This window comes from Hypomesus transpacificus, unplaced genomic scaffold (genome assembly GCF_021917145.1).
Source record: "Hypomesus transpacificus isolate Combined female unplaced genomic scaffold, fHypTra1 scaffold_310, whole genome shotgun sequence".
NCBI lineage: Eukaryota > Metazoa > Chordata > Actinopteri > Osmeriformes > Osmeridae > Hypomesus > Hypomesus transpacificus.
Window position 1 is genome coordinate 82,915 of NW_025813838.1, and position 25,610 is coordinate 108,524.

Here is a 25,610-nt window from a genome sequence, read left to right on the forward strand (position 1 = left end):
ATTAAAATCACCCATGACATAGACACAACATGAACTATTGTCCTCTATGAAGGACTGAATAAAAGCTAAGCTGTTCTGAAATTCATCCTCATGGTCATAGGATTCATATGGTGTGTACACATTTACAATAGTACATTTATTTTCATTGTGATTAAACTCCAACCCAATAGCCCAGTCAACGTTAAGCCACACCACCTTTACCGTTGGGTCATATTTTATGTTCCACAGTATAGCTACACCACCAGCTATCCTCCCACAAACCATTCTCATGCTGAGATCGGTAGTGGACTCTCCAGCACCATGAAAGTTCTTGTGTAGGGAGTTCAATTTGTCCAGATCTTGCTTGGCCATCCAGGTTTCTTGAAGGCAGACAATGTCACTCTCGTCCAGCAATGTGTCCACCACCAAACGTCTTGATCTATCAGCAGCAGTATGTCCTACTCGGAGGCCACGAGCGTTGTAGGATACAACCCGCATTAATGATCTACCACGGACCCATCAGGGCAGCTGGCCGGTGTGTCTGTCTCCCTGGTCTCTACATATAGGCCTACATTCATCCCAGCATCATGACTGAGCTGAAGCTCGGTACCCTGAGAGCGGGGGGTATGCTCTGGTCGAGCTTTTTTGAAAGTATAGACCAAGGGTAATTACCACACCACAACTGTCCCACCATTACCCATAGGTGGCGCTACATTCCACGCCCTAAAGCACAAAGGCTTTCTGGAATGGATAGGCTAACCAAGCCCCCTCCCTTCACTCCTTGGGTTGAAATATAGGCCCTTGTGGATCTTGATGGTATTATATTTCAGATCTGGTATCCCATTGGTAATTCTGCAGCATAGATTTTTCTATACAGTTCCAATTTGTCAAGAATATACATTTTTCAATGGTTCGCAATGTTTGGAGGAATCCGCCATTACTGATTGCAGTTATATTTTATTATTATTATTATTATAACATGTATATATTAGGGTGATTTCAGGTAATGTGGGACACTTTTTGGTAGAGGCTCCAATAGACTTACAAAATAAATGTTAACTCGCCCCAGTGGTGTTTTTGTAAATCGTTTTAGGGCTTAGGAACATTTTCATGTTGGAATAAAATGGGAATACACAATATTATAGAAGTTACACAATTTCAAACATAACATGACCCCCTCTCTCACTCAGGCAGCATTTTCAGGTAATGTGGGACAGCTTGTCTGGTAAAGTGGGACAGTCGTCATCTGTCAGCCTATAGTCTGCTAAATGCTAATATAATAATAATTTTTTAACTATATACAGCAATGCTAGGTGCAAGGGTGTGGCAAGATTCATTTTGTTGTGGGGTTTGACTTACACAATAGGCATAAAGTGTAACTGATGTAAACCTTAGTGATATACAGTCTATGTGCTAGCTAGCTAGTCCCGCTGCATTAGCATTTTGTTGGACTAGTGTTAGCGGTCACGCTTACAAGTCTGAGAGCGCTGGTTCGATGACAGTGTAAGTTGTTATTTAGTTGGGAACTTAAGTGCAGTATGATGCATGGGTATTAAACATTTGAGAACTGTCGAATTAAATTACTTTTATAGCATTAACACAGCCTTACTAGATGTCCCACTTTACCTGAAAAATGCTGTCCCACATTACCTGACATGATCAGGTAATGTGGGACAGTCACATAAAACTTCTTTTTTCTTCTAACAAAGCATTATTTTACACATTTTTGTGTGTTTTTCTATCAGTGGTTAAAATCCTTCATTGTGCTCCAATAGTACTCATTGCAACTTAATTTAAATTCCTTTGCCAGCCGTATCATTGAGAAACAGAATGTCATATGCCGCTGAACTTTCGATGCGTTTTTTCTGTACGGACCTCCTGTCAAGCCAGATCACGCATACTCAGATGATGTTAGACAAATTAAAACCACTGCATAGTGACTAGAAGTGTTGTATTTATGATACAAGATCAGCTCTGGTGATTGGAAGTCGGTTTTGCCCATATTAAATCATCAAAATGCATAACTGTCCCACTTTACCTGATGTCCCACATTACCTGAAATCACCCTACATATTTCCGGTACAGCTAGAGCTCACCTTCCTCTACCCAGAAGATGGACTGGACAGGTTCCCAAATGCAAACACGTGCGCGCTGGTGCTATACTTACCTGTGGGTGAGACTTATGACACCTTTAAAAGGTGTAGCTTGGAATAGGTTAGAATAAGTTCTGCAGATCAGTTTGGGGAGGACTAAATGTAGTCGTAAATTAATTTTATTTTACATGAACACGTGTTTTGTTCTGTTTAAATGTATAGATTTCAAAGGCGTGATACTCATCTTCGAATGTTATGTATGTGATCTGCTGATCCGTTGGGAGGGCTGAATATTGTTTGTCTGTATCCTATTTTCAGTTACATAATGCAATAACATTAAACACACACAAAATTGTACATGGTCTGCTCATCTTTATTACATTGATGTGATTGAAACTGCTTACTCATTCCAAGGCCTATTGACAATGTGAATACAACAGTTAAATTGTGTGTGTGAACTGTATTTAAGAAAGGACATTGAGGACCTGATCAGTTCCCAAACTGTCTATCTCTACCCAAACAATTTGTGTGTTGTCTGAGATGTTCCAACTGTTCGTCACTTGGTTGAAATTGGTTGAGGGGAACCACAACTCTTTGTAGCCAGTCAAAGGCAAGTGCAGCCACCCCCTGGAACTGGCTGCTCTAAATATACCTTGGATACCAGTGTGATGTTGCAATTGTTGTGTAAGACAACCTTGATCAAAAAATTGATATGGTGACATGTATCTGGCAGTCCTCAGGTCACGTTTTATATGAGGCAGGTAAACAAAGTGAAGAGCCCAAAGATGCCTTTCTTTGTTGGCAATAATGATTCCTTCATATTCTATGTTGATATGTAAACAAGGAGTGCTAGACATCCGTTTCAAGTCTTACTGTCAGGTACACAGAACACCACAAAGTCAGACTGGGCACTGACATTTTTGGGACAAGACAATGCAAAGCAACCAGGCATTACATAATAAGTACTTAGATAACATCTATGATAAGTTAAAAGTAATGATAATAAATTATAAACCTAAATATACAAAATAGTATACAATATATTACACCTCTAATACAGATAATTACCTATACTAACCTTAGACCTATACTAACCTAAGACAAGTGGGGTACAGTTAGTGCAATATTGCTGATAGTGCAACCAGTAGCTGAAAGTGACACGGTGTAAAGTGACTAGTTAGAAATGCATCAATGTAAAGTGACTAGTGAGAAATGCATCAATGTAAAACCACTAGTGAGAAATGCATCAATGTAAAGTGGCTACTGAGAAATGTCCATGTAAATGTTCATTCAGAAGCCTGCTAAACCCTTGGATAGAAACTGTTGTCCAGAAGGCAGCGGGGTAGAGACTGAAAGATGGGTGGTAGCAGTCTTTTAGAATCCTGCCAGCTGTCCTGAGGCATCGTGTGTGGTAGGTGTCCTGAAGGGCTGGGAGCTTCCTGTCGATGATAAACTCAGCAGACCTGACCACACTACATAGGACCTTGCGTTTTTTTGTCACGCCTCTCCAGACATCGCCCCACAGTCTTTCAATGCATTGATTATGAGTGCTCCCTCGGGTCGATCCTCGGAAGACATCCATGAACAGACAAATGGCGTCGTTTTCCCCCCTATAGTCACATCTGACTCTGGATGGGACACCAAACTGGGCGACTGCTTCCGAAAACAGGTCCATTACAATGTCACTTCTGTTGTTGTTAGAAGCCTTCAGGAAAACCACCAGTCGGCTGAACCCATCGATTCCTCCATGGATTACAATCCTCCACCTAAGAGATCTAGATCTTATTTTATAAATAACAAAAAAAAATATGAATGGCTTGAATGCAGCTAAAATGATTTGTATACATTTCTGTGCAACATGTTGGGCGTTTAACAGAAAGAAAAGTCCAACCTCTATTTCATTCACGTGAAGCTGAAAATCTTATTTTAAATTCAAAACTCATAAAATAATCAGCTTGTCATTGGCTAGGGACACAGTTAGGGCAAATTAACGAATCACAGTAAAACAAGCCACTTACTTTAAGAGCTTGTAGAAAGAAAAGTCCTAACCTCTATTGCAGTGGTTCTCAACCCTGGTCTTCAAGTACACTTAAGTACTTCAAGGTCTTTGGTAAACCGGCCTTCCTCCAGTCTGTCCTCCCATTCGAGGAACGGTGAAACCAGAATCAACTGCAGTTCAAGAGAAATGTTAGAGGCATCGTGTTTTGAATCTTGCTTCTTCAGATTATGTTTAATCTAACGAGTACATTACCAGGTTGTTGTTGTTGTTGATCATTGGCTTCCCGAACTAACTCGCTAATAAGCGTAAGTATCTCATCCATCACTTCAGATTGAAGCAGTCGCCCTCTGCTCTAGCGAACGCTCGTCATCATTATCTCTAACCTGTTAGCATGACAACATATTTTAGTGGTAGGCTAACTACAATAAAGCTTGTTTAAACAACTCTTTGATATTGCTGGCTTCAGTAACATAACCGCATTCAGTAACGCAATATTCAAAGCCGTATAAGCAGGGGCGGAGCCAATGGGGGGGCACGGAGTGGCATGTGCCCCCCCTGGAATCTGATTGGTTCACAGGTGCCCCCTGCCCTATTTTCATTGGCTCTGAAGGATGTCAATCTCAATAAGAAATAATTGCCTGGACAGAACATGACAGAAGCCATATATTCCCGCTTTCCCTAACTCTGTGGACAGCGTAAACTGAGGTAGGTTTTGATGGTGTGTGTATAGAGGATACATGAATTGTATTCATACAATATTATTTAAATCGCACATTCCCCAGATAGCACAGTTTTTATTGCTGAATTGGCCTTTTGCGGCGACAACATTCTGCAGCATTACTGTAGATTTTTCTTAGGACCCCGCTCATTCTCAAGACAACCAGTTTGAATGTTACTGTAGCTACATGAGTCCGTTTTGTAAGTAGCACTTTCTTCCCTTGGTCTAACGGTTAAGATAACAAAGCTATGATATTGATATAGTTAGCTAAATAAAATATAAATATTAGCTATTATTGTAGTTCTGTTAGCGTAATGCAAGACATTTAGGATTTTATGTCGACTTAAATTGCTAGCTAAATGTAACTGCTAGGTTAAGTCAGACTAAGCTAGCTAGCTAGCTAGCCGTAAACTGTCATTTCATGACAGTGAAAGTCACGTCGAGCTGATCACTGTCACTCATTAAAATCCAAATGCCCTCCATAACACCTTTCACACAGTAGCCTACTTAAATTTGGGATTGGCTAAATTTGTTGTTTAATCTATTTGATATATAGAGCTAATATGTGCTGATGATTGAAGATAGTGCAGATCAGTTCACAAAAAAGTCACTAGTTGGCGGAGTTGAGGGGAATATAAAAAGGCGCCTTTTTCCGAGTACGAACATACATATATTTTTTATAGCAAGCCTTGCAACATACAAGTACTCAAAATAGAAATGTTATATGAAGTCCAATGTACCAAAAACGTCAAAACGAGCAACCATGTCATCACACTTAAGTACTGTAAAACTAAAACAAAGCCACCTCAGTCTGTCGTGGGCATTCCAAGCTAGGTCGATCAGCATACATCGTATTGTACATTAAATCTCACAATTGTGTTTTTTTTATCACAATGTTAAATGAGCAATAAGTTCAGTTTTGCATTTGTTGATGCTTGGAACTCTCTCTTGTGATTACATTGAGAGCAGAACGTTTGTCCTCCCTACTCTGCTATCTGGGTAACATATTGAGTTAATTGTAGTTAAGTACTGCATTCATTGATTTTCTCATCATAGTGCTTCGGTATTGTAGAAGAGGGTTAGTGACGTTGAGTGTAACCTAACGTTACCTAAGTACAAAACGTGAGGTAGTGAGTCTGTTGAAAAAAGCATGGAAATTAACTAAATAATATGGTGTGCTTTATATGGTTTACAGGGAACAATGAAAAGGACTCATGAAATTAAAGACTACTTAATCAAGAAAAAACCTAGTGAAGAAAGTGCAGTTCAGATCTTGCCAGAATTGATCCCCACCAGCAGCACTCCAGGTCAGAGTCAGCAATGTACCCAGGGACCGTCAAGTGTAGGCCAGGATCAAGATCAATTCAGCCAGGTCCAGACCGGCACCCAAGGACCTCCAGGTGAAATAGGGACAATAAGGAAGGAAAAATTTGATCTGTAGGCAGGGGGCAGGGGTCTAAATGTTCATGTGCTAATGGACCAAATCACTTATTTATGTACAACGTTTTTCATGAAAAGGAAGGAATGAGTATACTGTATGATGAATGTTTGGCATAAAACATTTAAAAAGCAAGGTGTAAATATACATTCATACAGAGCTGCCTACTCTTACGGTTTCGCCGTGTGACACACGCATTTCACCCATTTCTCACGCTCTCACGCCACACCTTGTATATCTCATGCTGAAAAGGCAACGCCAAACAAGTAGCCAAACTAACGTTGTAAACATTATGGACGACGCGCAGGTTAACCGAGTGAAGCAACATTGACGCGCAAACAGCCGTGCATGGCCGCGGGAACTAGGGGTGCTGCAGCACCCCCTGACAGCACGAGAATTAAAAATTATATGACTTAAAAATCCACCACCGTGGCACAGCTCCGCAGTAGCGGACTGGCATTCGGGAGCACCGGGAAAAGAATAACTATGGACAACCGAGACAAAGAAATCACCTTCACTAGACAAGGTTCTACCAATTAAAAAACGGCTGTTTATTTTACATGAAGCTCAACTATTTTGCGCTCAAATAAAGGCCAAAAAATGTTCGGCTCACGCGCTGTGCGACTCAACTCCCTAACTCGCATCCCATTGAACACAGACTATGCTTGCATTAGCAGGGCAGCTGTGGTGGCTTATATGGGGGCCAGTTCTGGTGGGCCAGTCTGGATCAAAGTCCAGGGCCAATTTTTACTCCCAGTTCCTCCCTGCCGCCCCGCAACATTAAGCCCCCGCCAGCACCCCCCTGATAAAATATGTTCCCGCGGCTATGCAGCCGTGTAAACTCGCCTTTGGGGGAGTGAAGCTCGCAAAAGCTCGCCCGGGGGGGGGGCTACCAAATCTCAAGGCAAGGTTTTTGGAAAAGTTGGCAGCCCTGTTCATATCATGCAATTTAAGGAAACTAACTGTTTGTGTTGCTATAATGCCCATTAATTGAATTTAAAAAGTCAGTGGTGACATTACTTTTGTATTATTTACTTAATTGGATGACCCCCCAATTCACGGCTGCTCCCCCCTGTGCCCCTCCACTGAAAATATTCTGGAGCCGCCCCTGCGTATAAGGTCTAGTTTAGCGGCGTTCATTTGAGCTGGCTCATTATGAAAGAGTACTCTAGCACTACAATTGTGTTGACGAGTGGTAGGCTAACTACAACAAAGATTGTTAAACAACTCTTTGACATTGCTGGCTTCACTAACATAATAATTGCATTCAGTAACGCAATATTCAAAGCCTTAAAGTCTAGTTTAGCGGCGTTAATTTGATCTTGCTCATTATTAAAGAGTTAGCACTACAAGTGTGTTGAGGAGAAGTCAAGGGCCCGTTCGTTGAAAGAGTTGAAGCTAAGTTAATCAATTGTCCCTTTAGCCCGTTAAAATTAGCAAGCTAACTGAAAACCGCAAATATCGGTTCGTCGACGGCTGATCCGCATCCAAATCATGTGGTTAATTTCAATCAGGCTAAACTTATCAGGGCAAGTGCACAAGCACGTCCTACTTCAAAAGGCAGGAAAGGTCGATCACCAAAACCGTGATTTTCTAACGGTATGGCGGAAAAGATGACAGAGAGAGCGGTGATATTCTTGCCATCTGAGCAAACTATTATAATGAGTCTCTACGAAGACAATAAGCATATTTTTATGGCTAAGTCAAACACCGCCACCGCTGCCAGAGCAAGACAGGCAGCTTGGCAAAAAAATTGCAGATAAACGAAATGCGTATTTTGGTAAATTGTATAGGCTCATCTTTAGTGCCTTATTACTTATTGTCCTTATTATTTTTATGATTACTAATGACTGTTTTTGATCATTTTTGTTGAAATTATGTAATAAAATATAATTATTTAGGCCCTACAGTTCTTGAAACATCAGCTGTGCCAACTTTTTTGGCACAAGCAGTTTCAGGTGAAATGGACCAGCTGTTCAGGTAAAATGGGCCAGTGAAACTGCAAAGGGAAATAGTAATTTATCATAAATTTAAATGTTAAAACACAGTTGCTTATACAGCCACATAACATTTAAACTGCATTAAACAAACATATTCATATGAGCCATAATAAATACAAAATTATCCTGAAGCCCAGACTCGTCACAGTTCCATATATATGTGACGGTGTGCCCTCAATACCCAGCTTGACCAAGAGGCTCTCATACTGGTTAAACCACTGGCTAACCACTTCTTTGTTGAGTCCAGCAGCCCGTGCTGCAGACAGGACCTCTGGCTTGCGCATCCCAAGCTCTGGGTTGCGCTTTAGAAAGATCTTAAACCAGTAATATCCGGCCCTCCCAGCTGTCTTGGAGAAACCAGATATGTTGTTCTTGGCTGCAAAATCAAAGGCCACTTGCTGGGCATCATGTTTTGTGAAGGGAAACCCCCTCTGCGCCAATGTCTTGAGGGTGGCAGCAAGCTCCCTTTCTGCCTCCTGTGGAAGGTAGGGCTTCCACCCTGACACATGTTCACTGCCAGTCACCTTTCCACTGATGCGTCTTTGGAGGGTGGATCGCGGCACACCCCATGCTCTTGATAAGAGGTGCACACTCACTGTAATTCCTTTCTTCTATCCCTCCATGTATTCATCTAAGGCCCCCTTCATCCTCTCCTCTTTCCACAGATTGTAATTGTTTGGCCTTCCTTTCCATCCCTGTTTTATCTTTATCCTTTCCTCTCTGGTCCTTGCTCCTCCTCTCTTTTCTCTCTCTTCCTTCTCCCTCTCTCCTCTCTTCTCGCTTCCTTCTCGTTCGCCATACTCACTGTACATAAAATATCTACTACCATTATTACTCTTGGGGGGGTCATGGTGTGACACACACACACCCTCACACGCACACACTCCAACACATGTGTATGTGTGTTTGTGAGTGACACAGATGATGGCCCATTTTATCTGAAACCATGTTGCCCATTTTACCTCAGTGGGTTAAGGTAAATTGGACCACCAAGAAAAACATCACTTTTTCTAAAAAATATGTTCATATACCAAACTAACAACATTATTTGTGATTGATGCCATCAAGACAGATATTATGCATAGTTTTTTTATGCGCATGTTTTTTTTAAATATATTTATCATCCTTATAATAGTTTAGTTAGATTTGGTATGCCAGGCTACTTACCATGCAACTTTCTGGTGCAGGCTTGTTTGATGGCCCGCCCACCATAGCAACCATAAAGCAATCAAATCCCCTGTTACTTGTCAGGGCTGGGACCCCCAAACCTTAAATGGCCCATTTTACCTGATATCACCCTATATATGTGTATGCATGTAGGCCTATGTGTAAATCCCTCTTTGATTTCATTGACTGGGACATGGCCAGGGAATATGATGAATTGATTCATCAGCTGGTTAAGCGCCAAGTACACTTTTCTTACAGCAACTGATGCTGTGGCTTTGCCAATGTTTTCTGCATCGCTTATACTGTATAAAAATGTAGCCTCCCTGACGCGAAAAACCTCAAGGCTATGCAGAGAGTACAGTAAAAGTTTCAAGTAGCTTTATTGTCCATTTCTTCACGTCAAGACATAAAAAGGAATCGATATGACGTTTCACACTCTCCCACAGTGAAACATAAAAAGCACAGGAACAACAGATAAGACATTTCTTATAACATAGCGTTACATATTCACATACAGCAGCATAAGCTCATAAAGCATAAAACTTGCTGATATTTGCATTGTAGGCTACGGCCCGAAAAGGTCTTGCAAATAAATAAGTCCTTGTCGGCTGAATCGATACCCAGACAGCAAAATGTGTTTGGGCCAGATTTGGACCAGGTCTTCATTAGCATTTGGCGCAGATCCACTAAACGGACCTGGACCGGGCTCATCCTTGCCAACGGCCCAATACCGGAACAGGTTGGAATTACTGTTCTGGGCCAGAACTGGCCCAGAACAGTTATTAATGCCATGATGTGTGGTGTGGATCTGGCCCAGATCCGCGACTCATCAGGGGCTCATCTGGCCCTGGTCTGTGATTCATACTTAGGCTATCAGACAATTAAGGGCCAAACAAATACCCACACAATTTGTAATTTTCAAACGTTTAATTTGATTCTAAACAGGCTAAAGAGAACATTACAGCATAAAAAACATCTGTTACGGGAATATGTACCAGTTGATTTCAATTTAATTTCATAGTGTGTTGATGTTGAAGACAGTGTGCAGTGAGACTTTAGATATGGTACTGACGTCTGAACTAGTTCATGTATTTGGACGTGAGAAGTCGGTGCTAGCAGTAGCTAGCAGCCATCACCGCAGTGTAATACTAGCAGTTAGGCTAGCTACAGACAAAAGAGTGGGTATAGACCAATTAATTGTTTGTAAACATTCGGGATGCGCGCGCAACGTGGTTGCAGAAAACCGGGAAAGGATAGCATTTTAAATGGCAAAAGGACCACATGGATAATACAAATAGTTAGATTTTAAAATACCAAAAAGGTCGAGGAGGACAGCCTTTAGGAAAGAAAGCGATTACCCATTGATCTGTTGCATCAGAATTTTGATTTGGATCACGAAAGTCTTGAAATTTGAGTGAGAATGTCGCCCGGTAGAGACTGCATAGTCGAGCGGAAACTATGTCTTCACGTCATGTCACAAAGTTAATAATTTTACAGGTTTACAGTCAATTTTACATCTAAAAAGTTGAGCAGGGCAGCTTTCAAGAGATATGCGAATTCTGCTTTTAGCCAGCTGGTCCGATTATTTTTCTGATTTGTTTAGCCTCAGTCAGACTCGCTCACTGGCAGTGTGCACAATGTTGTATTTCACTCCATTATACACCAGAAACGTCAGGGAGGACTGCCTAATGTAGATACGAGCCTGATGAAGATAGCAAGCCTCGAATTTCTTTAACCGAATCCTTCATTCGTCATTTGCCTGAGAAAGCGACCTCCGTTAGCCAGGCTAGTTTTGCCCGATCACTTGGTCAGGCTGTTTAAGGGTATCGGGGTCAAGTGACTTTTGTGCATAGACAAGTGAAACGTAAATGTATTTGTCCAAAGGCCAAGAGCCTCAAAAAGTTAATATCAATCCCTGCAATCCAGTGGCCAGAGATATATGATGACCTGATCGACACCCCTAAGTGTAATAGATCGGGGAGAAGTTCGTCTTTTGCAACCGACATGCACAATTGACAGTTGTGTGACGTAGGGTGATAATTGGTCTATAGTGGCTAGCTCTAACATGGCTACGATGTTGCAGCTAACACACTATGGACACGATATTCAGCAATGTTGGTAAATAAAAGCAACGATAACCGATTTGGCCTTATGTTCACATTAGTTGTGGATATATACTATACTAGTATAGTATATTGACTGCCTCCATTAGTCTGGATGAGCTCACAGAGGCTGTGACATCACACATCAGCTTTTGTGAGGACTGCTGTATACTAACACGCACCAGGATGAGCTACAACAACGACAAACCCTGGTTTACAGCTAAACTCAGAAGGCTGAGGCTGGACAAAGAGGCCGCGTTTAGGAGTGGGGACAGGGACAGTTTCAAGGAGTCGAAGAACAGGTTTAGCAAGGCGGTGAGAGAGGCTAAACGACTGTACTCTGAGAGGCTGAAGCGCCAGTTCTCTGCTAACGACTCTGCTTCTGTCTGGAGTGGGCTCAGGCAGATCACCAACTTCAAGCCCAGAGCCCCCCACTCCACTAACGACTCTCGTCTGGCCAACGACCTGAACGAGTTCTACTGTCGTTTTGAAAGACAATTGGACAGTCCTGTACAACTCCTTTCCACCCGTGAGGCCTCCCCCCTCCCCCCCTCTACAGTGACGACCCTCTCCATTCAGGAGAGAGAAGTGAACAAACTGTTCAAGAGACAGAACCCCCGCAAAGCAGCTGGGCCGGACTCTGTCTCTCCAGCCACCCTCAAGAACTGCGCTGACCAGCTGAGACTGACCAGTCTTTTGAGCGCCTGGTGCTGGCACACCTTTAAGCCATCACAGACCCTCTACTGGACCCCCTGCAGTTTGCCTACAGAGCCAACAGGTCTGTGGACGATGCAGTTAATATGGCCCTCCACTTCACCCTACACCACCTGGACTCCCCAGCATCCTACGCCAGGATCCTGTTTGTGGACTTCAGCTCTGCCTTTAATACCATCATCCCCGCTCTGCTTCAGGACAAGCTCTCCCAGCTGAACGTGCCTGATTCCACCTGCAGGTGGATCACAGACTTCCTGTCTGACAGGAAGCAGTGCATTAAGCTGGGAACACAAGTCTCTGATTCCCGGTCCATCAGCACTGGATCTCCCCAGGGTTGCGTCCTTTCTCCTCTACTCTTCTCCCTGTACACCAACAGCTGCACCTCCAGTCATCCGTCCGTCAAACTCCTGAAGTTTGCAGACGACACCACCCTCATTGGGCTCATCTCTGGTGGAGACGAGTCTGATTATAGGTGGGAAGCAGACAACCTGGTGACCTGGTGCAGCCATAACAACCTAGAGCTCAATGCTCTCAAGGCAATGGAGATGGTTGTGGACTTCAGGAAGAACACAGCCCCACTCACCCCCATCACCCTGTGTGACTCCCCAGTCAACACTGTGGAGTCCTTCCGCTTCCTGGGCACTATCCTCTCCCAGGACCTCAAGTGGGAACTGAACATTAGCTCCATCACCAAGAAAACACAACAGAGGATGTACTTCCTGCGGCAGCTGAAGAAATTCAACCTGCCAAAGACAATGATGGTGCACTTCTACACATCCATCATTGAGTCCATCCTCACTTCCTCCATCACCACCTGGTACGCTGCTGCCACTGCCAAGGACAAGGGCAGGCTGCAGCGTATCATCCGCACTGCAGAGAAGGTGATTGGCTGCAATCTGCCTTCCCTCGAGGACCTGCACACCTCAAGGACCCTGAGACGGGCGAAGAAGATTGTGGCTGACTCCTTCCACCCTGGACATTCCCTGTTTCAGTCACTCCCCTCTGGCAGAAGGCTGCGGTCCATCAGGACCAAAACCTCACGCCATACAAACAGTTTCTTCCCTTCCGCTGTTGGCTTCCTCAACAAGGCCAAAGCTCACACTGACTGAATGTCTTTAAAAACGTTTTACATTTTGCACTACATTCAAGTCCTGTAATATTTGTATTTTATATTGTATTTTATATTGTAAATTGGCAACTTATATTTTACTTATTGTATATTTTATTTTAATTGTATTCCACTTAGTATTGCTAGTTTATGTATCCTTAGTATAGTTAGACCACATATTTAAATTTAAGATTCCTATATGTTTACTGTATGCACCTTCCTGCCAAAGCAAATTCCGTGTCTGTGCAAACTTTCATGGCGAATAAATCCCATTCTGATTCTGATTCTGATTCTACAGTACCAGCTAACCGTAGCTATGCTACTAGCTTGTCTAGCACATAAGCTACGTCTGAGGTTGTCAGAATAATGTGGTGTAAACTAAGTTTGTAAACTTTTATGTTTAATATAAATATTTAACAGAATAACATGACATCAACACCAGTTTACTTTTACATTTTTACTTAGGCCTACTAATAATGCACTTACCAACAATCACAAATCACAACAATCACAAAGACGTTGCAGACTGCGGTCTTCCACTCTGCAGTCAGATAGAGTGGCAGGTTTATGCAGGGGAAAAGCGTTCCGTTGTGATTTGTGGCGCGTCTGGTCTGCGTAGCTCCGGCCCAGAGCCATAGAAAATTATTTTTTTATATTTGTATATGGCTCTGATCCGGCCCACACCCACCGGGCAGACTCGATTCAGTTGTGGCGCGTCTGGTCTGCGCAGCTCCCGCGGATCCGGCCCAGAGCCATATACAAATATTTTTGATCATATTTGTTTATGGGCTCTGATCCGGCCAACACCCGCCGGGCAGACTCGATTCAGTTGTGGCACGTCTGGTCTGCGCAGCTCCCGCGGATCCGGCCCAGAGCCATATACAAATATTTTTGATCATATTTGTATATGGGCTCTGATCCGGCCCACACCCACCGGGCGGACTCGATTCAGTTGTGGCGCGTCTGGTCTGCGCAGCTCCCGCGGATCCGGCCCACACCCGCCGTGCGGACTCGATTCAGTTGTGGCGCGTCTGTTCTGCGCAGCTCCCGCGGATCCGGCCCAGAGCCATGGAAAAATACTTTTTATCATATTTGTATATGGCTCTGATCCGGCCCACACCCGCCGGGCGGACTCGATTCAGTTGTGGCGCGTCTGGTTTGCGCAGCTGCCCCGGATCGGCGCCGCAACCGCCGGACGGAATATCACAGCGAGAATTGCTATAGAGGTCTGGCGCAAATTTGGTGCAGATCAGCAAAGTGAGTGCGACTGCTACGCGAATCTGCTGATTCGAAAACGGATCTGGCACAGATGTAAATGCTGTCTGGGTATTGCTCAAACAAGAACTAATTCGTGTGAAATAAAGGATCTTGGCGATCGCGAAGAACTCTATTGGTAAGCTAATCGAACTAGAATATATCTCCTTGGTCAGCTGGGTCTCTCAAATAGGGAGCTGCCAATTATTTTCCGGGGGTGTGGCAAGCTTATCCAGCTACACTTACGTTAGCCTGATCTCGAGCAGGTTAGTGCTAATTGATATGTTACTATGATATGGTGATTTATCGAAAGTTGCTTCCATGAACCAAAAAGAGGGGCGTGTTTTATCTTAGCCTGAAAATTAGCTCGCTAAACTGCTTAGCGAGCTACAACGAATACCCCCCAGGAGGACAGGACTAGCCAAACAGCTATACAAAACAAGTAACTTGGCTTAACGTTGATAATTTATAGCTTACCTTGTTAGAACGGTCTGTATGGAATCCTGGTCATCTGAAGATAAAAGTCGAGTACATTCTGAAAAAGTCTGGGCACAATTGTTTAGAAAGTTTGTGGTCGTCATTTTCTGAGATTTGCCTCCGCCAGAATTTGACACAACACACAATTTGACACAACACACAACGGCTGTTTATCAATCCGAAGAACGCTGAGAACGCAAGTACATTCTTTTGAAGAACGTTCTTGCAAGCGTCCTTGGACGCAAGGACGGAGAATGAATTGAGATGGTTAGGGTTTTCCTGGACTCGCAGCATTATGATAACACTGACTAACTACAAAAACTAGATAACAAAGCTAAAAAATGGTCCATCTACCTGTACTTTTACATTTTCTGTAGCCCTTGCTAACTTACAGTACCTAATGTTAACTAGTGTCTGCACTGCACTGAGATGCTAGCTATAGGTTATCGAAAAGTCGGAGCAAATCTACAAATTAGCCGTTTCATCAATAAAACAAGAACATTTTCAGCAACTACACTGCCTATTTCTCGTCACATTTTAATTCATTTGCTGATTTACACGTACCGTTTAGCTGAAATATGAAAAGTAAAAACTTAGTTGTGAAGTCTGTCCGCCTCGCTTGACATCTTGCAATGACTTCTGGGGAATCAGAAGCGTTCTCGCTGGTCAAGTCACCATCCGATGCATCCTCGATAAAAGGGGCGGATCAAGAACATTTCCGGGTATTTTGGGCGTTCTTGGTGACTTGTGTTCTTTGGATTGGAACCGTACTTGGGCAATGAAAGATGACGTCAAACGAGTTCACACAATAACGGAAAAAAACGTGGATTGATAAACAGCCACTGTGTTTGTCTACTTCTTTGGTTCTTTTAATGGCGGTTAGCAAACAAGGTAGGCCCTATAGGTGCATCACCGCCACCTACTGACCGCAAAAGTGGCTCTCCACCACACAAATGGACTGTCCCAAATGCTAAATGATAGCTAAGTAAGAGCCCACATGGTCACAGTAGGACTACGTACAGCCTAGCGCAGACACTACGTAAAAAGGGGGGTGGCTATGTTGAAGCCAACCAATAGCATGGAAGCATAGATGGTCCAAACGTGTACAGACGTCAAAACGTGTACAGACGTCAAAATTGAAGTCTCTACAGGTTAAAATGTCACGTCTGTACACGAACGAGAGTTCAGTTCGTTTTGGCACAATCGGCCTTCGATACACAAGCACTAATGCAACGTTTACAAAGGTAAAGCTGCCGTAGAGACCAATTATCACCCTATGTCATACAACCAGAGAATGTCTAATAAAGGGCGAACTCTCCCACTCTCAGGAAACGTCCGGGTTCTCAACTGGTTGCAGTTCCACTCAAGTTCCATATGAGGGTGCGAACGGCCGAGTGCAGAATGAATGGAGGTCTATGGAGCTATACCCCTCAAAATCCACTTTTCTCAGGATATCATTTTTTGGTTAGTAATTTGAACTCTGAATTCGAAAGGGGAGGCAAAAATAATACACACTGCTGGGTGTTAGATTTTTTTAAGTCGCCTTTCCGTTCTAAAAAGCCTTTGAAAATGTCATTGAGGTCATACACATCGTACGACCAGAGCTACTGCTTGACGGCAGGCTCTGGTTACTTCCACTTTTCTCTCAAGGCATCGACAACACAGCTGACAGGTTAGGCTCTCCCTGTCAATAGACATGCTAGAAAGACTTTTGGCTTGCTAATGTTGTTGCTAATGTTGCTAATGCTCTGACATTCTGGTTCTGCTTCGGATGCCATCAAGCGGGATCTCTGGTCGTAGTCAGTCCTTCACTAACCAATCGGCATTCGTTAGCAGAATGCTAGTACTCGTTCATTCAACTTTTGACCTGTAATCCATGTTGAACATGTAAAAGCTACAATCAAATCTGAGATTTATCAACGACAATCAGGCGAAAGAGACAAATTCAGCCGTTTAGCTCCATCGACTCCCATTCATTTTGCACTCGACCGCGATCACTCCCAGTGGAACTCTGGTGGAACAGCAACAAAATTCGGTACAATGGGGCTTAATAGGGAGTGGGCAGGCTCTCCTTAGACAGGCTCTGATACAACTGTCAAGCAGGCTCAACTGCGCATGTCGGTTGCAAAAGACGAACTTCTCCCTTCTCCCCGGTCTATTACACTTGGAGTGTCGATCAGGTCATCATATCCCTTACAAAAAAGAAGTGTACTTCAAGTTTATTTTGTAAGTATACTTAGTATAAAAAGTTTATATTATCATGTTACTTAAAGTAAACTGGCAGTGTACTTATTTATATACTTTTTTTGTACTAAGTAAACTGAATTGGCCCACTTTTTAGGTAATTTAGTACACTTTAAAGTACACTTATAGTGTATTTTAAGGTTCTCTTTTGAATACTACAAAGTAGCCTGTGTAGTGCACTTTCAGTTCATCAAGTATACTTCCTAAAGTACTTCAAAGTATACTTTGGAATACTCTAAAGTACCCTGTGTAGTGCACTTTCAGTTCATCAAGTATACTTCCTAAAGAGCCTCAAAGTATACTTTGCAATACTTTCAAGTGCACTTTCATTTAATGTAAGTACTTCAAGATGTAAACTTCTAAATTGAATTTTACTATTACACACTAATGTATAAAAATGTTTGGGGGTCCCTCAGATCCTAAGACACTTGGCAAAACGGGGCCCTCGAAACATTTCACTGCAGATCCTCAGTTGATTGAAGCTAATCATTGCGTCAGCCTTAGGTTGCAAGAACCCAGCTCTTCGAATGAAATGTAAGTCATTGAACTCATGGTTACAATGGTAAACACAACAATGACAATTACCACGCAACAAAACACTACATTCTAAGCAGACACATTAAAAAAACTAAATTCATGAAGTTACATTTGTATTTCGAACAAACGGCAAACTTATCAGCAAATTTTAACACTATTTACCGTCTTGCATCATGGGAATTGACTAGCCAAAGAGCCACACTATCTTCATTATTTCACCTCGTTATTTCGTTTTTCAGTCAGTTTGACAGTATAACCTTCAAATGCATAATGCAACCCTTCTGTCTGCTTCTTTCTCAAGTAGCTTTTTAGTTTTTTGCCATTAATACTCCAATTGATAATTATTAGTATAAGATTATAGGGCTTCAGAATGTTTTGGCAGTACTTACAGCTTCAATACCAAAAAAGATTAAATGTGCAATGCATAATAGATTTTCATACACATTAATAATTAGAATGAAATGGATCAAAAAATAATAATGTTAGATGTGTAAACCCGTGTCATAGATGATGGATACGCAGAAGTATGAGACTAGGTTGGCGGAGCGGACGCCATGCCGACTGCCGAGTCTTCTGCCTCTGTTACCGTGCGTGTCCACTACAGCGGCGCTGTAGAAAGTTTATTGTGAGCTAGTTTATGCTCTACTCTAGCGAATTCAGAAACGTGAGTTTGTTGTCTGTGCACTGACTGCCACAGTTTAGTGACCTAGAGCAGTACATTGTAGTTTTGACAGTAGGCCTACATAGTTTGTATGGATATTTTTGTTTCCAATTATATCAGCCTTTTTGTTTATCATTTTTCACATTGGATTATACACTTGGTGGTGGAGAAATGAATTCACAAAACCAGAGCCTTGTCTATATCGCAGGGGTGTCAAACTCATTTTCACCGAGGGCCACATCAGCATTATGGTTGCCGTCAAAGGGCCAGTTGTAACTACGATGTAACGTCAGTAACGATGTAAAAACATTGTGTTTTTGTTGTAGCTTTTGTGAACATAGGGCCTATTATGCTGCAATTGAAGTCCGTCTTTTAATTCTTGGACAATCTGCTGTTTTTCTTGGAGGATAAATTTGCAAATGTTTCTCAGTGTTTGGTGACAAAATGCAAGCGTGCATAGCGCAAGAGCAAAACTTTTTTTGCCCTTCATTTGAAGGCAGAATAGCTTTTTGAGCTTTATGTAAAATAAACATTGCCGTTTTCCTATTGGTAAAACCTTGTCTAATGAAGGTGATGTCTTTATCATTTCTGGCTCCAAATTGTCGACAAGGGAAGCAGAAACATGCTAGTTTGGCTGAGTACTCTAACCAAGTTCGAGAGCGATACCAACTTGGGTTGAATGCCCGAGGACCTTGGCTGAAAATGCACATGGGGTACGTTCGCAGAACCGGCTGCATTGGAGTGCTGTCATTCAAACCATGATTATTATGGAAAGCCAAAAGGGTCATATGTACGCGTAATTTTAACGCGTATTTTTGATTGGACACCCGTTTAGGAAGCGCCTGTAGCTGTTTCATAAGCGGCTGCAGCCGTAAATGTGCAGGCGAAAGTTACACATGAATGTACGCGTTAGTTAAGGCTTGCAGGCGTTAAATAAACGCCTGTATTTTTACACATGCATTTGGAGGCGTTTATTTAACGCCTGAACGCCACATGCAAATCACTGCCCACAATTTCCCTAGCTCCTCCTGCAGTTAGCTGGGCTTGTGTGATTGGATTCCTCCCTGTATTTTCAAGTACCATGGATCCTCCCCACTGTAGAAGCGGCCGATTCAAAACAAGTTTAGCCCAGCACAGTCAGAAGTTTAAGATGGCAAGAAGGAACTTCCTACGAAACTGCAAGCAGACCCTAAATGACTGCACTCGGCTTTTGTTATCCGATAACGCTGGACACGACGACCTTCAGTCCACGTTGACAAGGTACAGTTTTTTTCGAAATCATTATTTGTGATGAATCATTATTATCGTAATCTTCACCGGCTAGCTAGGCTAACATGGGGTTTTACTTGCTCACCGGCTTTGCGGATAGCTTTTGTATGTTTGTTTTTAGCAAATGGTTGCTACTGTGATATTTCTGCCTTGCTAGCTAGCCAGTAACTGACTAGTCTATACTGTTGGATAAAGACTAGCTATTTGCGTTTCGTTTTTACCCTTGAAAGCTGCAATGTTAAGGCTGGACAGTCCATATCCAACTATCTGACCACTAGTTATGTAGCTAGCAAAACGAGTTAGCCTCCGGTGCTGCAAACTCTTGAGATTCGTCTTTTATTGTTACTTAAAGTCGATTAGTCAATCTAGTTTGTATTTTGAGGCAAACTCGCTGCTGAAGGCAAACAAGCTTAACCTTGTTAAGGCTGGCTGGCATCACAAATAATGATTTCGAAAAAAACTGTACCTTGTCAACGTGGACTGAAGGTCGTCGTGTCCAGCGTTATCGGATAACAAAAGCCGAGTGCAGTCATTTAGGGTCTGCTTGCAGTTTCGTAGGAAGTTCCTTCTTGCCATCTTAAACTTCTGACTGTGTGTGCTGGGCTAAACTTGTTTTGAATCGGCCGCTTCTACAGTGGGGATGATCCATTGTACTTGAAAATACAGGGAGGAATCCAATCACACAAGCCCAGCTAACTGCAGGAGGAGCTAGGGAAATTGTGGGCAGTGATTTGCATGTGGCGTTCAGGCGTTTATTTAACGCCTGCAATTGCACGTGTAAATATGCACGCGTTTATTTAACGCCTGCAATTGCACGTGTAAATATACACACGTTTATTTAATGCCTGCAAATGCACGTGTAAATATACACGTGCTTATTTAACGCCTTCAATTGCACGTGTAAATATACACACGTTTATTTAACGCCTCCAAATGCACGTGTAAATATACACGTGTTTATTTAACGCCTCCAAATGCACGTGTAAATATGCAGGCGTTTATTTAACGCCTGCAAGCCTTAACTAACGCATACATTCATGTGTAACTTTCGCCTGCACATTTACGGCTGCAGCCGCTTATGAAACAGCTGCAGGCGCTTCCTAAACGGGTGTCCAATCAAAAATACGCGTTAAAATTACGCGTACATATGACCCTTTTGGCTTTCCATATTTCCGCTCGCCATACGTCTGCAACGATGGACGCCGCTACGCCAAGCGTCAGTATGGAAGGCCTAGTGGGCAAGTATTAAGACGCCCCCGTGCGTTAGCTAGCGTAATTAACGCCGACTTGGCATGCAAAGTCGGCGTCTTTTGCGCCTTGTTTGACACGGCCTCGTCTCAACCACGCGTAAAAAACGCCGACTTCCATACAAAGTCGGCGTCTTTTTCGCCTCGATTTGAAGCGTGTCACGTGACACGTTGCATTTACACACGTAAATTACGTCTCAAACTTTGAGACGTTGTCTAGCAAACCACACGAAATTAACGCCTGGTTTGGCACAATCAGCGTCTGGTTTTCCAAAATCAAAGTTTGCTTGCTTGAATCTCCGATGGGAAATTATGACAACAATTGTAACAACTAATACGTAAGCCAAGTAGGTCAAAGGATGCTCATGCGAGCTACTAACAAATGCAATGTTGGTTAGCAAGTTAGCTATTAGTATGAAGTTGGTGGTCACAATTGCAATCCTAAAAAGGGGTGCAGACTAGAGACAAATAAATGCAGTAATATCAGACTGGCTGGTTGTATGGCTTGAAGCTTTGTGAACTTTCCTTGCACTGCGATTGCGTTGCCTCAGTATTGTGCGCGATTTGGTTTCACTGCCAACATTCCTTAATGTAAGAGGCAATGCACAAACTCAGTTGGTGCAAAATACAACTGTTGTTACTATTCATGTCAAGTGTATTTTATTGTCATTTTCAATTACATGTGGTAGTACAAACGAAACAGAGTTTCCCCAGGACCATGATGCCATATTAAAAAACATGACAGTAAGAAGCCAGGATCAGCGTAGATGTAGCCTACAGTGACAGGACAGTATGTACAGTGACAGGGCAGTATGTACAGTGACAAGACACTATGTACAGTGACAGGGCAGCATGTGCAGTGACAGGACAGTATGTACAGTGACAAGACACTATGTACAGTGACAGGACAGTATGTACAGTGACAGGACAGTATGTTCAGCGACAGGACAGTATGTATAGTGACAGGACAGTATGCAGTGGACAGGACAGTATGTTCAGTGACAGGACAGTATGTTCAGTGACAAGACAGTATGTACAGTGACAGGACAGTATGCAGTGACAGGACAGTATGACAGTGACAGGACAGTGTGTACAGTGATTGGAGGTAGCAGGTATGAAGTGACAGGTTCTCGTGCCAATATATTGTGATGCCAATTTGTTGAGCGGTCATCTTCCTTGTATAGACCTACAAAAGTGAAATACACAGCCAATAAATAAAGGTTCATCGGTTGTCCTCACATTCACACACTGTTGTCCTTATACTTAACAGATCATCTATGATGTCCTAAAGGCCCAACTCCTTCTCAGGTCACCTTCTGGCAGCAACCTTACAGGTGGGTTTCACTGTGCAACCAGGCCTACCCAAGCTGCTGCTGCTGGGCCAAGGGCTGATTGGAATGGCACATTGGGACTTGCAGATGACGTGAAATACATTTTTATTTCTGCTGTGTAAGATGTAGGCCTACTGCTTTTAATTTGAGTTGAACGCTGTTAAACACTGCCATGGTCAGCAAACACAAGCCATGGCTCTACTTCAGAAAGGATACTGTTCACAGCTGTATGAATCAATAGGACATTACCATTACCTAAATGACTTGTAGTGGTCAGGAGGTTATGCCTGTTCTGATGTAGGAAATAAACCATGTTAGATTGTTGGCTCTGTGTATTGTTTGGGTCTCCTCTCCCTGTTTTCTGTTTCTGTGTCTTTGGTTCTGTTGCAGGATGGCAGGCAGGTAGAGGAGCTGTGATTGCTGCAGGGGCACACCTGTGACCTGTGCCTTGGTCCTTAATAAGCTGTGCCCTAACAAGCTGGGTCTCTCCATTACTAGCAGGAACATCATCACTGTTTGCCTTTTAGTTTGTAATGATTCTCTACACTTGCACTGATCCCACATTCCACTCCCTACACTACTAATTTACATGACCGTCACATACAACCGTTTTTTTGTAAGCACTTTCTATTGAAGAAATACACTGTTATCCATATTCATGTGGCTTTCCACTTCCTTAATTTACTTCTGGAGCAATAAAGTATCAATCTAATCTTCCAATGAACCCGGTTAACACAAATATCGTACACTGCTAATCGTCAGCTAACTAAATGGTAGGCGAATAGACAATCAAGCTTGATATGATATAGTCATGAACTAGCACTGTTCAAAGATGTCCAACCCAAGTTCTCAATGTCTGCAGAAAAACACAAAAGAGAAGAAACCTGCTCTCGCAATGCAGTGTTAGGCTACCAATAAAATAATTGTGATAACTTTAATTTATCTTCACAGTGCCCGCTCACTAGGGATAATTTTCTATAACAAATAACGCAAATGCGTCCTCTACTTTTATGAGGTGACCTGACGCTCAGGCCATTGACCCTTTAGTGACACCATCTATAAGGGTAACACCATTTTCATTATCTGGGAAATCATACCCTAACCTTTTGTTACATTTACTTCTCATGTAATACACTTTCCCCTACATTCAGCCTTATAACATACTCCAAACTTACACAATGTACCATCATTAGGCTGCAGTGTCTTGGTAAAGGGGTGAAAAATACTAAAAAAAAATACTAGCTACTGTCATGTGCCAAATACCTGCTCCTGCTGCGTCTCTAGAAATGTTCCATACTAACCTAGCCTATTACAGCATATCTCTCGCGGACGTCACCGCTCGTGACGTGAACCTGTTGTTGAGTGAAGAAGTCGTTGAGAGGCAGCAAACGTTTTGATCCCGCATCCTTCATTTATAGCTATAATACCGTTTGATAATCAATTTGTGTAGATATATGTTCAACTTAAGTTTTAGTGTTGATAGTTTAGTTCTTTGTTATTGTGTTTTTTATAGTGTTTCTTTGTGTAACGCTAGTTGGCTAGTTTAGAGTAATTTAGCGCACTCCTGTGAAGGTGGGCCACCTGAAGGACACAATATGAGGTAGCACTAAATATGTTTTAATACAAACTATAGCTCTACTATCTATGTATGTGTATGTTTATCCAACGTGAAATAGCCATATCGAAAATGAATGTAGCTATATTCATTTCTAGCCAATTTGAGTTGGCACTGGTTTGTAAGTCGGCTAAATTGAGACGTCGTACAGTACAGATATCGTCTTAACATTGTTAGCTAGCTAGCTACTGTACACATTATCGATAGCACTAGTTATAGCTCTAAATCGGATGCCTACACACTAGTGGAGTCGTCTCTTTAAGTATACAGAAAATACAAAAACAGCTGAAGGTACTTTTGGACAGGTGAAGGCTACAGCTCTAGCTAGTCAAGTAGCGTTAGCTCTACTGTAGAGTAGCAAGCTACTTCTGGACAGTTAGACTAGAGCTACAATGTACCAAGACGTGTTGCAAGAAAAGTATCATAATGATATGCTACGTACGTTGCTACATCGGACAAATGTTCACCATGAGTAGATGAAAGAAAGTTGATTAGCACTAGCTAGATGGTTGTAAATATCTGGATACTAAAGGTCGGGGAAGATTTCCGTTTCACTTGTTACGGTCCTTAAAATAACTCCTGGAGCATATGGATAAAATACACTTCCACTTAATGTTCTTTGCATATGGTCTGCTGTCTAACTGTAGCTAATTCATGTTGCAGGTGTAGATTCCGGACGAACTGGTGGAGGACGAGGAGGAGGAGTAGGGAGAGGATGAAGAGGGGTTGACACAATTAAAATATAAGAAAATTAATTCAGGCTTTTAAAATGCATTTGAATATTGTTTTGTTTATACTGTAAATCGTGTTTTTTCTTCTATAAGCATACACATAAGAAGTTACAATACACAATACTTAGCAGCTGCCTGTTATACTTAAAGTTGATTTTTTTAAACAAAGAAGTTAAATTACATTGTTGAGTTTAAGTGTACACATTCAGTTCAGTTTTGCACTATAGGCTAATATGCAATTTAAACTTTGTATACAAAAATATCCATTAAATGCATAAATGTGACTATAAATTAAAGCTGAGAAATTGATTCTGCATTTGGTATGCAAAAGTTATCAGGATGTCGCAAGGGAACGTCCCCATGACTTCGCAGACAAACGTCCCCTGAACGTAATAGTTATGAGGACGTTACATGGACGTCCCGGGGACGTTTGTCTGCGACGTCCCCAGGACTTTCAGGGGACCCTACAAAAAAAACGTAATGGGGGCGTTCCCTTGACGTCCTGATAACATTCGGGGACGTCCTGGGGACGTCATTTTGTCAGCTGGGATGATGCTTTTATATTTGATTTATTATTATTATGTTTTTAATGTTTATAATTTTGAAACCAGGCTAAGAAAACGTAAGGGTGGGGCTGAAAAATGGAGACAAAAAGACTTGACCTTCACTAGACTAGGTTTTATGATAATTATACTTGGATAATTTAGAGTGAGATATAGGCCTATGCCTGATGCCAAAACATTTGAAATCACAAACTACCATACAGCCATACGTTTAACGTGGCAATGGTGTGTATCAAATCATTGTTCATCATTGTTTAATGTATTAGGTTAAATGTTGTGTAGCCTATGTAGCCTATTTAAGTTAATTTTCTGTAAATATAACCTACATATTGAACTGATGAGAATAAGAAAATTAGAATGTCC

At 42.3% G+C, this 25,610-nt stretch overlaps 1 long non-coding RNA gene across 1 annotated transcript; it reads right to left on the reverse strand.

Annotated features, from left to right (window-relative positions):
* Positions 1 to 2,974: 2,974 nt before the first annotated feature.
* On the reverse strand, positions 2,975 to 6,457 carry LOC124464158. The gene is made up of 2 exons (XR_006955693.1): positions 4,122 to 6,457; positions 2,975 to 3,853 (listed from the first exon to the last, which is right to left on the reverse strand). It is a non-coding gene; the product is annotated as an uncharacterized LOC124464158 (long non-coding RNA).
* Positions 6,458 to 25,610: the final 19,153 nt, after the last annotated feature.